At 37.3% G+C, this 15,754-nt stretch overlaps 1 non-coding gene across 1 annotated transcript; it reads right to left on the minus strand.

Annotated features, from left to right (window-relative positions):
- Positions 1-6,571: 6,571 nt before the first annotated feature.
- Positions 6,572-6,679, minus strand: LOC112767710 (small nucleolar RNA R71). Its single transcript, XR_003185151.1, has one exon. It is a non-coding gene; the product is annotated as a small nucleolar RNA R71 (small nucleolar RNA).
- Positions 6,680-15,754: the final 9,075 nt, after the last annotated feature.

A 15,754-nucleotide genomic window follows, 5' to 3' on the forward strand; every position in this document is an offset into this window, starting at 1 on the left:
CTTGCTCTTTCACGATTTGTACTCTTTTAGAGCCAAGCTTTCGTTGCTTTTGTTGAACAGGTCGCGATCCCAAGCAGATAGCAAGCTTGTGACTCATAAAGTCGGGGTGTATCTCAGGCATTGATAAACCCCATATTTAGGGTTTATCTTGTATTGAATTTAGAGGGTTTTATCATCTTTTCTCCCAATTATCCAATGAAATAGCATGGTTTTGTAAATTCTCCTTTAATTGTGCTTAAGAGTGAAAACATGCTTTTTAGGTCCTTAATTGTTTAATCTTGATTTACCTTTGATTCCATTAGATGCCTTGATATGTTTGTTAAGTGATTTCAGATTTATGAGGCAAAGATTGGATCAAGGAAATGAAGGAAAAGCATGTAAAAATGGAGAACTCGTGAAGAAATGAAGGAATTGCAAAAGCTGTCAAGCCAACCTCTTCGCACTTAAACGACCATAACTTGAGCTACAGTGGTCCAAATGATGCGGTTCTAGTTGCGTTGGAAAGCTAATATATGGGGCTTCGAAATGATATAAGATTTGTTATAGTTGCATTCACTCATAGGGGCTCGCACGCGCACGGTGTGCGGATGCGCCGATGGTGGCACATGCTTCACTTAATGCAACCCGTGGCCAGCGATTTTAGAAGCCTTGTGGGCCCAATCCAACTCATTTATGATGCTATTTAAGCCAAGGATTGAAGGGGAATCAGGGGACTTTACATACTTTTGATCATTAGTTTAGTTTAGGTTAGTTTTAGAGAGAGAAGCTCTCACTTCTCTCTAGGATTAGGATTAGGTTAGATCTAGTTTAGAATTTCTTAGATCTAGGTTTAATTCATGCTTTGATTTACTTTTCTCTTTGTAATTCTTCTCCTTCTACCTTTTCTCTCTCTAGTTTTGCTTTTAATTCTTGTAATCTCTTACTTTTATGTTGATGCATTTTTGTTCTTCTATTTTCCTTTAATGCAATTTATGATTCATGTTCCTTTATTGTTCATTTGATTTGTTGTTGTTTAATTCCTTGCAATTGAGTAGTGTAGATTTACTTTCCTTGCACTTTTTACTATGCTTTCCTTTTATGCCTTGCAAGTGTTTGATAAAATGCTTGGTTGGATTTTAGAGAGATTTTAGTGCTCTTGGCTTTGGTAGAGTAATTAGTGACGCTTGAGTTATCTAATTTCTTTATTGATTGATAATTAGAAGTTGCTAATTGATTTGGATACCACTAAAGCTAGTCTTTCCCTTGGGAGTTGGCTAGGACTTGTGGAATCAAGTTAATTCATCCACTTGACTTTTCTCCATGGTTAGAGGTTAACTAAGTGGTAGCAATGGACAATTCTCATCACAATTGAGGAGGATAACTAGGATAGGACTTCTAATTCTCATACCTTGCCAAGAGTTTTGTTAGTTGCTAGTTTATTTTCATTGCATTTTACATTTCTTGTCTCCTATCTCAAAAACCCCAATATACGACCCATAACCAATAACAAGAACACTCTATTGTAATTTCTAGGGAGAACGACCCGAGGTTCAATACTTCGGTTTATAAATTTAGGGGTTTGTTAGTTGTGACAACCAAATTTTTGTATGAAAGGACTGTTGTTGGTTTAGAAACTATACTTGCAACGAGAATTCATTTGTGAATTCTAAACCACACAAAAATCCAATCATCAAAAATGGCGCCGTTGCCGGGGAATTGTAATGGTGTTGTGTTATTGGTTTTTGTATATATGTGAATTTTGTAGATAGCTTGATTTTTGGATTGTTTGCTAGTCTTTGCTAGTTTAGGACTTTGTTTCATTATTTTTCTATTAGCTTTTGAATTTTATTTTCTCTTTTCATTATGAATTCTCACTTTGGCTATGAGTTTGGTTCTAACTATATTGCAGGAAATGAGGGCTACAATGAGGTTGTGTATCAAGGATGGGACAACCAAAGGTGGGAGGAGCCACATGCATATGATCAATCTTCATGGCAACAACCTCCACCAATGCACTATGAAGAAGAGCCTTTCTATGATGCATACCAATCAAATGGCTATGGTGAATCTCCTTGTGACTTTCAAGAACCATCACCATATGCCCATGAGCCATATCCTCAACATGAACATCAACCATACTCACAAGCCTCTTTTCACCAAACACCTCCATATGGCCCTAATCCATATCCATCCTACCAACCACCTTTTGAACCATATGAGCCATACATGAAACCACCATTCCAAGATTACTACTCCCAAGAACCACCTCAATATACACCACCACCTTACCAAAAAGAACCACCTTCCTATCATGAACCCTTTCTCCAAGACATTGAACTCTCTTATCCACCCCAATCCTCAATAGATGAAACCCTTAGCCTTATACTTCAAGGGCAAGGAGAAATACAAAAGGAAACAATAGAATTTGTGGCTACCTTGACCAAGGTAGTAAGTATTTTAGTCTCCCAATATTTGAGCACTCAAAGCACTCCCATGGTCACATGTGGAGAATCAGTTGAAAAGCATAAAGAGAGATTAGAAACTCCGGTGGAAAATGAGGGATATTATTTTGTATTAGAGAAATTGGAGGTGCCTATGATCATTGAAGAAGAGGAAGAAGTGGTTGAAGACTTAGGAGATTGATGAGCGGATAATTTATACGCTTTTTGGCATTATTTTTACATAGTTTTCAGTACGATTTAGTTAGTTTTTAGTATATTTTTATTAGTTTTTAATTAAAAATCACATTTCTGGACTTTACAATGAGTTTATGTGTTTTTCTACAATTTTAGGTATTTTCTGGCTGAAATTGAGGGACCTGAGCAAAAATCAGATTCAGAGGTTGAAGAAGGACTGCAGATGCTGTTGGATTCTGACCTCCCTGCACTCAAAGTGGATTTTCTGGAGCTACAGAACTCCAAATGGCGCGCTTCCAATTGCGTTGGAAAGTATACATTCAGGGATTTCCAGAAATATATAATAGTCCATACTTTGCTCAAGTTTAGATGACTCAAAAGGGCATTGAACGCCAGTTCTACACTGCAGTCTGGAGTTAAACGCCAGAAACAAGTTGCAAAGTGGAGTTCAACGCCAGAAACACGTTACAAACTGGCGTACAACTCCAAGAATGACCTCTCCACGTGAAAGCTTCATGCTCAGCCCAAGCACACACCAAGTGGGCCCCGGAAGTGGATTTCTGCATCATTTACTTATTTCTGTAAACCCTAGTAACTAGTTTAGTATAAATAGGACTTTCTACTATTGTATTTACATTCTCTTTGATTAGCTTTATGCTATCTTAGACTTTTGTGAGGGCTGGCCATTCGGCCATGCCTGAACCTTTCACTTATGTATTTTTCAACGGTAGAGTTTCTACACATCATAGATTAAGGTGTGGAGCTCTGCTGTTCCTCAAAGATTAATGCAAAGTACTACTGTTTTTCTATTCAATTCAACTTATTCCGCTTCAAAGATATTCATTCGTTCTTCAATATGATGGATGTGATGATCGTGACAGTCATCATCATTCGCAACTTATGAACGCGTGCCTGACAACCACTTCCGTTCTACCTTAGATTGAATGGATATCTCTTGGATATCTGATACAGGGGATCGAGTCCGAGTTATTAGTGTCTTTGTGGTATAAGTTAGAACCCATGGATGGCCATTCCTGAGATCCGGAAAGTCAAAACCTTGTCTGTGGTATTCCGAGTAGGATCTGGGAAGGGATGGCTGTGACGAGCTTAAAACTCGCGAGTGCTGGGCGTAGTGACAGACGCAAAAGGATGGTGAATCCTATTCCAGTATGATCGAGAACCTCCAGATGATTAGCCATGCAGTGACAGCGCATCGGACCATTTTCACAGAGAGGACGGGATGTAGCCACTGACAACGGTGATGCCCAATATACAGCTTGCTATGGAAATGAGTAGGATTGATTGGATGAAGACAGCAGGAAAGCAGAGATCAGAGGAACGAAAGCATCTCTATATGCTTATCTGAAATTCTCACCAATGAATTACATAAGTACCACTATCCTATTTTATATTTTATTTATTTTCATCCACTATAATTTCTTAATACAATTTAATCCGCCTGACTGAGATTTACAAGGTGACCATAGCTTGCTTCAAGCCGACAATCTCCGTGGGATCGACCCTTACTCACGTAAGGTTTATTACTTGGACGACCCAGTGCACTTGCTGGTTAGTTGTACGAAGTTGTGAAACAGATATAAGATCATGAACGTGCGTATTGAGTTTTTAGCGCCGTTACCAAGGAATGGAATGATCACGATTTTGCACACCAAGTTTTTGGCGCCGTTGCCAGGAATTGTTCGAGTTTGGACAACTGACAGTTCATCTTGTTGCTCAGATTAGGTAACTTTCTTTTCGTTTTCTTTTCAAAATATATATATATATATATATATATATTTTCTTCTTTTTCGTTTTTCCCAATTAATTCTCGAAAAAAAAACCGAAAATTTTTTTTTCTTTTTCTTTTTTCAAAATTAATTTTCAAAAATAAAAAAAAATTTACAAAATCATAAAATCAAAAATATTTTTTGATGTTTCTTGTTTGAGTCTAGAGTCAATTTTTAAGTTTGGTGTCTTGCATGTGTTTCTTTTTTCTCAAGAATTTTCGAAAATTCATCATATGTTCTTCATGATCTTCAAGTTGTTCCTGGCCAGTCTTCTTGTTTGATCTTCATGTTTTCTTGTTTTGTGTCTTTTATTGTTTTTCATATGCATTCTTGAATTCTTAGTGTTTAAAAATTAAAAATATTTAAGTTTGGTGTCTTGCATGTTTTCTTTTCTTAAAAATTTTTCAAAAATAAGTCTTGATGTTCATCTTGATCTTCAAAGTGTTCTTGGTGTTCATCTTGACATTCATAGTGTTCTTGCATGCATTGTGTGTTTTGATTCATAATTTTTATGTTATGAGTCTTTTTCATGTTTTTCTATTTCTTCATTAAAAATTCAAAAATCAAAAAAATATATTTTCCTTATTTTACTCAAAATTTTCAAAAATATGATTTGATTTAGTCAAAAAGTTTTTAAATTTAATTGTTTCTTATGAATCAAATCAAATTTTCAATTTACAAATCTTATCTTTTCAAAATCTTTTTCAAAAATCAAATCTTTTTCATTTTACCTTCATATTTTCGAAAACTTTTTAAATTTGATTTTCAAAATCTTTTTCTTATTTTATTTCTTAATTTTCAAAATCTATACTAACATTTAATATGATTGATTGAAAAATTTCAAGTTGTTACTTGCCTTTTAAGAAAAGATTAATCTTTAATTTTTAAAAATATATCTTTTTGTTTCTTGTTAGTCAAGTAATCAACTTTAATTTTAAAAATCAAATCTTTTTCAATTATTTTTTCAAATCTTTTTTAAAATAAGTTTCAATCAATCATATCTTTTTGTTTCAATCATATCCTTTTTTTATTTCAATCATATCTTTTTCAAATTCAATTTCAAAATCTTTTCTAACCTCTCTCCTAACCTCTTATCTTTTTAAAATTGATTTTCAAATCTTATCTTTTTGTTTCAATCATATCTTTTTAAATTTAAAGCATATCTTTTTCAAAAAGAAATTGCAAATCTTTTTCAATCAATCATATCTTTTTGTTTCAATCATATCTTTTTCAAAACTAACTTTTTACCTTTAATTTTCGAAAATACATTCCCTCTTTTTCAAAATTTTATTTTAATTAACTAATTAGTTTTAAATTTTAAATTTAATTCAATTTTCGAATTCTAAGATTAATTTTAAAAATATTTTTGTTTTTATTTTCAAAATTTAACTTTAAATTTTAATTTTATTTTAACTAAATTTCGAAATTCTCTCTCTCATCTCCTTCTATTTATTTATTCATCTACTAACACTTCTCTTCCATCCAAAAATTCAAACACCACCTCCATATCTGTGTTTGAGTTTTTCCTCTTCTCTTCTTTACATTACATTCTTTTCTTCTTCTACTCACACAACGGAACCTCTCTCTACTGAGGCAAAGAGGATCCCTATTATTTTCTATTTTCTCTTTTTTCATATGAGCAGGAGCAAGGACAAGAACATTCTTGTTGAAGCAGATCCTGAACCTGAAAGGACTCTGAAAAGGAAACCAAGAGAAGTTAAAATACAACAATCCAGAGACAACCTTACAGGAATTTTCGAACAAGAAGAGGAGATGGCAGCCGAAAATAATAATAATGCAAGGAGGATGCTTGGTGACTTTACTGCATCTAATTCCAATTTACATGGAAGAATAATCTCCATTCCTGCTATTGGAGCAAACAATTTTGAGCTGAAACTTCAATTAGTTTCTCTGATGCAGCAGAACTGCAAGTTTCATGGACTTCTATCTGAAGATCCTTTTCAGTTCTTAACTGAATTCTTGCAGATCTGTGATACTATTAAGACCAATGGGGTTGATCCCGAGGTCTACAGGCTTATGCTTTTCCCGTTTGCTGTAAGAGACAGAGCTAGAGTGTGGTTGGACTCTCAACCCAAAGATAGCCTGAACTCTTGGGATAAGCTGGTCACGACTTTCTTAGCCAAGTTCTTTCCTCCTCAAAAGCTGAGTAAGCTTAGAGTGGATGTTCAAACCTTTAGACAGAAAGAAGGTGAATTCGTCTATGAAGCTTGGGAGAGATATAAGCAACTGACCAAAAAGTGTCCTTCTGACATGCTTTCAGAATGGACCATCCTGGATATATTCTATGATGGTCTGTCTGAATTAGCTAAGATGTCATTGGATACTTCTACAGGTGGATCCATTCACCTAAAGAAAACGCCTGCAGAAGCTCAAGAACTCATTGACATGGTTGCTAATAACTAGTTCATGTACACTTCTGAGAGGAATCCTGTGAGTAATGGGACAGCTCAGAAGGAGGGAGTTCTTGAAATTGATACTCTGAATGCCATATTAGCTCAGAACAAAATATTGACTCAGCAAGTCAATATGATTTCTCAGAGTCTGAATGGAATGCAAGCTGTATCCAACAGTACTTAAGAGGCATCTTCTGAGGAAGAAGCTTATGATCCTGAGAACCCTGCAATAGCAGAGGTGAATTACATGGGTAAACCCTATGGAAACACCTATAATCTCTCATGGAGAAATCACCCAAATCTCTCATGGAAGGATCAACAAAAGCCTCAACAAGGCTTTAACAATGGTGGAAGAAACAGGTTTAGCAATAGCAAGCCTTTCCCATCATCCACTCAGCAAAAGATAGAGAGTTCTGAGCAGAATCCATCTAGCTTGACAAATATAGTCTCTGATCTATCTAAAGCCACTCTAAGTTTTATGAATAAAACAAGGTCCTCCATTAGAAATTTGGAAGCACAAGTGGGCCAGCTGAGTAAAAGGGTCACTGAAATCCCTCCTAGTACTCTCTCAAGTATACAGAAGAAAATCCAAAAGGAGAGTGCAAGGCTATTGAATTGATCATCATGGCCGAACCTACAAGGGAGGGAGAGGACGTGAACCCCAGTGAGGAAGACCTCCTGGGACGTCCAGAGATCAATAAGGAGTTTCTCTCTGAGGAACCAAAGGACTCTGAGGCTCATATGGAGACCATAGAGATTCCATTAAACCTCCTTATGCCATTCATGAGCTCTGATGAGTATTCTTCCTCTGAAGAGAATGAAGATGTTACTGAAGAGTAAGTTGCCAAGTACCTTGGTGCAATCATGAAGCTGAATGCCAAATTATTTGGTAATGAGACTTGGGAAGAAGAACCTCCCTTGCTCACCAATGAACTAAGTGATCTGGATTAACTGACATTGCCTCAGAAGAAACAGGATCCTGGAAAGTTCTTAATACCTTGTACCATAGGCACCATGACCTTTGAGAAGGCTCTATGTGACCTTGGGTCAGGGATAAACCTCATTCCCCTCTCTGTAATGGAGAAACTGGGAATCTTTGAGGTACAAGTTGCCAGAATCTCACTAGAGATGGCAGACAACTCAAGAAAGCAGGCTTATGGACTAGTTGAGGACATGTTAGTAAAGGTTGAAGACCTTTACATCCCTGCTGATTTCATAATCCTGGATACTGGAAAGGAGGATGAATCCATCATCCTTGGAAGACCCTTCCTAGTCACAGCAAGAGCTGTGATGGATGTGGACAGAGGAGAATTGATCCTTCAACTAAATGAGGATAACCTTGTGTTTAAAACTCAAGGATCTCCTTCTATAACCATGGAGAGGAAGCATGAAAAGCTTCTCTCACTGCAGAGTCAACCAAAACCCCCACAGTCAAACTCTAAGTTTGGTGTTGGGAGGCCTCAGCCAAACTCTAAGTTTGGTGTTGAACTCCCATATCCAAACTCTAAGTTTGGTGTTGGGAGTCTATAAAATTGACCTGATCACCTGTGTGGCTCCATGAGAGCTCACTGTCAAGATATTGACATTAAAGAAGCGCTTGTTGGGAGGCAACCCAATTTTTATTTATCTAATTTTATTTTTATTTTTATTGTTCTTTCATGTTTTATTAGGTTCATGATCATGTGGAGTCACAAAATAAATACAAAAATTAAAAACAGAATAAAAAATAGCAGAAGAAAAATTACACCCTGGAGGAAGGACTTACTGGCGTTTAAACGCCAGTAAGGAGCATCTGGCTGGCGTTCAACGCCAGAACAGAGCATGGAGCTGGCGCTGAACACCAGAAACAAGCATAGAACTAGCGTTCAACACCAGAAACATGCTGCATCTGGGCGTTGAACGTCCAGAACAAGCATCAATTCAGCGTTTAAACACCAGAATTGCATGCAAAGGCGTTTTACATGCCTAATTGGTGCAGGCATGTAAATCCTTGACACCTCAGGATCTGTAGACCCCACAGGATCATCTCAGTATCTGTGAACCCCACAGGATCCCCACATACCTCCACTCACCTTACCTCCTCATAATCCTATATTACCCTTTCCCAAGAACCCTTCACCAATCACCTCCAATTCCCCTCCAAAACCATCAACACACCTCCATCTCTCCTTCTTCTCATCCTTTCTTTCTTCTTTTGCTCGAGGACGAGCAAATATTCTAAGTTTGGTGTGGAAAAAGCATTATTTTTTGTTTTTCCATAACCATTGATGGCACCTAAGGCCAGAGAAACCTCTAGAAAGAGGAAATGGAAGACAAAAGCTTCCACTTCCAAGTCATAGGAGATGGATAGATTCATCTCAAGGGTCTATAGCTCAGTGGTAGAACATTTGACTGTAAATCAAGAGATCCCTGAGATACCTCAGGGGATACATTTTCCTCCACACAATTATTGGGAGCAACTAAAGGTGGAACATCAAGAGCAATGAGGGAGGAGCAACAAAGACAAGGAAGAGACATAGAAGAGCTCAAGGACATCATTGGTTCCTCAAGAAGGAAACGCCACCATCACTAAGGTGGACTCATTCCTTGTTCTTAAATTTTCTGTTTTTCGTTTTCTTATGTTAAATGTTTATCTATGTTTGTGTCTTTATTACATGATCATTAGTGTCTAAGTGTCTATGCCTTAAAGTAGTGAATATGAATCCATCACCTCTCTTAAATGAAAAATATTTTAAAAACAAAAGAACAAGAAGTACATGGTTTCAAATTCATCCTTGAAACTAGTTTAATTATTTTGATATGGTGACAATACTTCTTGTTTTCTGAATGAATGCTTGAACAGTGCATATGTCTTTTGAAGTTGATGTTTATGAATGTTAAATATGTTGGCCCTTGAAGGATAAGGAAAAAGGAGACATGTTATTTGATAATCTGAAAAATCATAAAAATGATTCTTGAAGCAAGAAAAAGTAGTGAATACAAAAGCTTGCAGAAAAAAATGTGAAAAAATAGCGAAAAAAAAAAGAAAAAAATGGAAAAAAGAAAAAGCAAGCAGAAAAAGCCAAAAGCTCTTAAAACCAAAAGGCAAGAGCAAAAAGCCAATAACCCTTAAAACCAAAAGGCAAGGGTAAATAAAAAAGGGATCCAAGGCTTTGAGCATCAGTGGATAGGAGGGCCTAAAGGAATAAAATCCTGGCCTAAGCGGCTAAACCAAGCTATCCCTAACCATGTGCTTGTGGCGTGAAGGTGTCAAGTGAAAACTTGAGACTGAGCAGTTAAAGTCAAGATCCAAAGCAAAAAAAAAAGAGTGTGCTTAAGAACACTGGACACCTCTAATTGGGGACTTTAGCAAAGCTGAGTCACAATCTGAAAAGGTTCACCCAGTTATGTGTCTGTGGCATTTATATATCCGGTGGTAATACTAGAAAACAAAGTGCTTAGGGCCACGGCCAAGACTCATAAAGTAGCTGTGTTCAAGAATCAACATATTGAACTAGGAGAATCAATAACACTATCTGAATTCTAAGTTCCTATAGATGCCAATCATTCTGAACTTCAATGAATAAAGCGAGATGCCAAAACTATTCAAGAGGCAAAAAGCTACAAGTCCCGCTCATCTAATTGGAGCTATGTTTCATTGATATTTTGGAATTTATAGTATATTCTCTTCTTTTTATCCTATGTGATTTTCAGTTGCTTGGGGACAAGCAACAATTTAAGTTTGGTGTTGTGATGAGCGGATAATTTATACGTTTTTTGGCATTGTTTTTACATAGTTTTCAGTATGATTTAGTTAGTTTTTAGTATATTTTTATTAGTTTTTAATTAAAAATCACATTTTTGGACTTTACTATGAGTTTTTGTGTTTTTCTGTGATTTCAGGTATTTTCTGGCTGAAATTGAGGGACCTGAGCAAAAATCAGATTCAGAGGTTGAAGAAGGACTGCAGATGCTGTTTGATTCTGACCTCCCTGCACTCAAAGTAAATTTTCTGGAGCTACAGAACTCCAAATGGCGCGCTTCTAATTGTGTTGGAAAGTAGACATCTAGGGCTTTTCAGAAATATATAATAGTCCATACTTTGCCCGAGTTTAGATGACGCAAACTGGAGTTGAACGCCAGTTCCATGTTGCAGTCTGGCGTTCAGCGCCAGAAACAAGTTGCAAAGTGGAGTTCAATGCCAGAAACACGTTACAAACTGGCGTTCAACTCCAAGAATGACCTCTCCACGTGAAAGCTTCATGCTCAGCCCAAGCACACACCAAGTGGACCCCGGAAGTAGATTTCTGCATCATTTACTTATTTCTGTAAACCCTAGTAACTAGTTTAGTATAAATAGGACTTTTTACTATTGTATTTACATTCTCTTTGATTAGCTTTATGCTATCTTAGAATTTTGTGAGGGCTGTCCATTCGGCCATGCCTAAACCTTTCACTTATGTATTTTTCAACGGTAGAATTTCTACACATCATAGATTAAGTGTGGAGCTCTGCTGTTCCTCAAAGATTAATGCAAAGTACTACTATTTTTCTATTCAATTCAACTTATTCCACTTCTAAGATATTCATTCGTACTTCAATATGATGGATGTGATGATCGTGACAGTCATCATCATTCGCAACTTATGAACGCGTGCCTGACAACCACTTCCGTTCTACCTTAGATTGAATGGATATCTCTTGAATATCTAATACAGGGGACCGAGTCCAAGTTATTAGTGTCTTCGTGGTATAAGTTAGAACCCATGGATGGCCATTCCTGAGATCCGGAAAGTCAAAACCTTGTCTGTGGTATTCCGAGTAGGATCTGGGAAGGGATGGCTGTGACGAGCTTAAAACTCGCGAGTGCTGGGCGTAGTGACAGATGCAAAAGGATGGTGAATCCTATTCCAGTATGATCGAGAACCTCCAGATGATTAGCCATGTAGTGACAGCGCATGGGACCATTTTCACAGAGAGGACGGGATGTAGCCACTGACAATGGTGATGTCCAATATACAGCTTGCCATGGAAAGGAGTAGGATTGATTGGATGAAGACAGCAGGAAAGCAAAGATCAGAGGAACGAAAGCATCTCTATACGCTTATCTGAAATTCTCACCAATGAATTACATAAGTACCACTATCCTATTTTATATTTTATTTATTTTCATCCACTATAATTTCTTAATACAATTTAATCCGCCTGACTGAGATTTACAAGGTGACCATAGCTTGCTTCAAGCCGACAATCTCCGTGGGATCGACCCTTACTCACGTAAGGTTTATTACTTGGATGACCCAGTGTACTTGCTGGTTAGTTGCACGAAGTTGTGAAACAGATATAAGATCATGAACGTGCGTATTGAGTTTTTAGTGCCGTTACCAAGGAATGGAATGATCACGATTTCGCACACCAAAGATGCGGAACCTCCTTGGAAACCTAGAATTGAAGAGAACCTCTCCAAGAAGAGTGAATTTGATGTTGAGGAGGAATGTGCACAACCTCCGAGGCATATTCCATATAAAGACTTAGAAGAAATGGAGCAAAAATTGAGTTCCCTTGGAGATGAAGACCATGCATCAAATCTTCTTGGTGGTGAATCCTTTGAATTTGAAGAACCTTCTCCCAATGAGATAGAAACCAATGTGGAGGTAGATTTCTCTCGACCTCCCATTTATGATTTGAGTGATGGAGAAGAGTTAGATGAAATTGATGAACAAAGGATTGAAGTTGAAGAAGTATATGAAGAGGTGGAGATTGACAAGGAAGAGCATAAGGGAGTAGAGCTTGCAAGGACATTGGAGATACCTCTCCCCAAGCCACCACCATCCATTCTTTCATTCAAGTGGGTAAATTCCTTATACTCAAGCTTTATTATTCTCCTTGAATATGGTTTGTTTGAAACGGATGGTCAACTTAGATATATTTGTGGCTTTAAGAGCAAAAGGGAGATGGTTAGTGGTTGGAAATATCATTCTAAGCTCATGATGGTTGTATGTTCGAAGTTGAATAGCAATGGTTGGTGTAGAACCCAATTGCAAGGGTCTAGGAAGTTGTTTGGAGGCTTCTTTGAGAATTCTAAGGTCATGCCACCCAATTGAAATCATGATGATCAATTTGAAGATGGGTGTCAAAACAAAGTGTGGGATCCTGGATCGCACAAGGAGAATCAATTTTGGGAGCTCATGGTTTGTGAAGAACTCCATCAAGACTTGGAGTTATCATCTTTGAAGAACAGAGCTTATTAGAAAACCAAGCATTGGTGGGAGTTCCAAGATGAATTCAAGCACATGCCACCTTGAGAGGAGCTCCCCATAAGTCCAACTTAAGGACAATAAACAAAAGTGCTAGGTGGGAGACACCCCACCATGGTAACTTCTTTTCATTTTCTCTTTTTGTACATATTGGTAGAATTAGTTTAATTTCATGCTTTATTGGTTTGTTGAGTTTATTTGGTAGTTTAGTATGTTAAATAAGGTTTTATGGTGTTTTGGTAGTTGTTTGGAGGTTTGAAATGCTTGGATTGGTGCAAAAACATAGAAATTTTTTTTGAAAAACAGAGCACCATCCACGCGTATGCGCACCGTGCGCGTACGCGTGCATCAAGCATTTTCGACCAACCACGTGCACACGCCATGTACGCGTACGCATGGATTGCAAAATTTCATTCCTCCATACATTGACCCGAGAGTTGTGCCTAAGCTGCGCTAGCACTGTGCCTTTCGCACAAACCAACTCATGCGTACGCGCACATGACGCGTACGCGCCACTCTCGAAATAAGCCATCCGCGCACACGCGCCATGTACGCGTACGCGTCGTGTCCATTGCACCACCATCCGTGCGCGCGCGCCATGTGCGCATGCGCGCCGATGTCCTTCCTTCAAAACATCTCTTTTCTTCTCCTCTTTCCATTTCTTTCTTTCTCCTTTCTTCTTCCCTTCTCCTACCCTTCATCCAACACTCCCAAACACCATTGATAGCCATTTATTTTAGTTAGTTAATTAGTTAGTTAGTTGGTTAATTAATTAGTTAGTTATTTGATTAGTTAATTAGTTTAATTTTCATTTATTTTTCTCTTTTTCATTGTAAGTGTTGGATTGTTATTCTTGTTTACCATTAATTACTGCTGAGTATTAAAAAGGGATGTTATCTTAACATCATTATGTTTATAATCTTTGTTGGATTCTATGATTGAGGTTATATTTTGCTACTTGGTTTTAAGTTCTTCATGCTTACCTCTTGTGAATACTAAGTACATGACATTGCCTTCAAGCTTTTAAATCCTTTTGAATTGCATATTTGAACCCTATTCTTTGATTAGGCAATCTCTTGAGATTGGGTGTTGAGCATTTATCTTAATGCATTGTACTTCATGATCATATGCATCCATATGCTTATAGCTTGAATGCCTTCATGCTTCTTTAATGCTTGTTTTACCTTACAAGTTCACTTACAGCATCTAAAGCACACTAGAATAAGTGAAGTGCATGCTTCTTTTGTGACATAGCTTTTTATGCTAGTGTGTGTTCTAAACCGCGTAATTTAGAATTCACACACTTATTTGTCATTAATGTCACACTAATTCACTCACTCAATTCTAGCGATTAGTACCTCATTCCAACAATGTATGCTTCCTTGCTTTTGTTTTTTCATCTTATGGTGTTATATTTTTGTTTTTCATGATTAATGCACCACAAGCAAAAATGGAAGCGGAAGAAAGAACACGCAGCAAACGGTTGATCTACCAGCTGAAGGTAGCAATCCGGAAAGTCACCACACCCCCTTGCTCATCTTTGAGTGCATCGAGGACGGTGCAAACTTTTAAGTGTGGGGAGGTCGCCCGACCGGTCGGCAATTTTGGGTGACAAGTTTCTAATCTCAACGATTTTGCATTTCATTTTAGGTTTTTAGGATTTTCACTTTCATTTTCTTATTTTTGCATATATATACACAATAAGCTTAGTCAAAATAATGAAATTTTTCGAGAAAATTTTCTATAGAGCACCTCAATTGATTTGAGTGAAAACTTTTCATAAAACTTGCTTGAATCATATATATATTGTGGAACATGATATTTGAGCTAAGAATACAAGCTTGTGAGTTTTGAGCCTAATGGTGTGGTTACATCTTACAACCACTTATTTTCCTTCTTGTGTGCATTATTCTCTTCCTATGATTGTCATCTTTGATTTGTTTGATTTTTTATGTCCATTATTTTGTGTATTCATGCATTTATATGATTGAGGCCATCGTTTCATTTAGCTCACTTACCCAAATAGCCTTACCTTTTTACTTCCATTGTTAGCCAATTTGAGCCTATGATTAACCCACTTGTTCTTTAATTTAGCACATTACAAGCCTTAAAGCGAAAAAATAATAAATATCCTTATTTGGATCTTTGATTAGTTTAGGCTAGAGTGTGTGCATCATTCAAGTGTGGGAACCTTGGGACATTAGGGGAATAAAAGGGTAGTTTTGTATTTTTATTAAAATTATTGGAAATTGGGTACATGCTTGATGTGTGAGCATCTTGTTTATCTTTTCCTAGTGAATTTGCATCTAATTTGTTGAGTTTAATTAAGAATTAATTATATTTTAGCCACTATGGATGCTATTTTGAGTTTTGTGCAATTTTATTTAATTTAGGTAGCATTCGGATGGATTTGATGAAGTTTCTGCAGAGAAAGAGAAGAAGCCAAGGAGATGACCAGTGAATACCGACGCGGACGCATGGCTCACGCGACCGCGCGGAATGGAGAAAATCGCAATGATGCGATTGCGTGCCTGACGCGATCGCGTGGACTGGAATCTGCACAAATGACGCGAACGCGTGGACGACGCGGACGCGTCACATGAGCCACGTGCAGAAAATGCAGAAAAACGCTGGGGGCGATTTCTAGGCTGTTTTAACTCAATTTTCAGCCCAGAAAACACAGATTAGAAGCTGCAGAATGG

This window comes from Arachis hypogaea, chromosome 17 (assembly GCF_003086295.3).
Source record: "Arachis hypogaea cultivar Tifrunner chromosome 17, arahy.Tifrunner.gnm2.J5K5, whole genome shotgun sequence".
Lineage (NCBI taxonomy): Eukaryota > Viridiplantae > Streptophyta > Magnoliopsida > Fabales > Fabaceae > Arachis > Arachis hypogaea.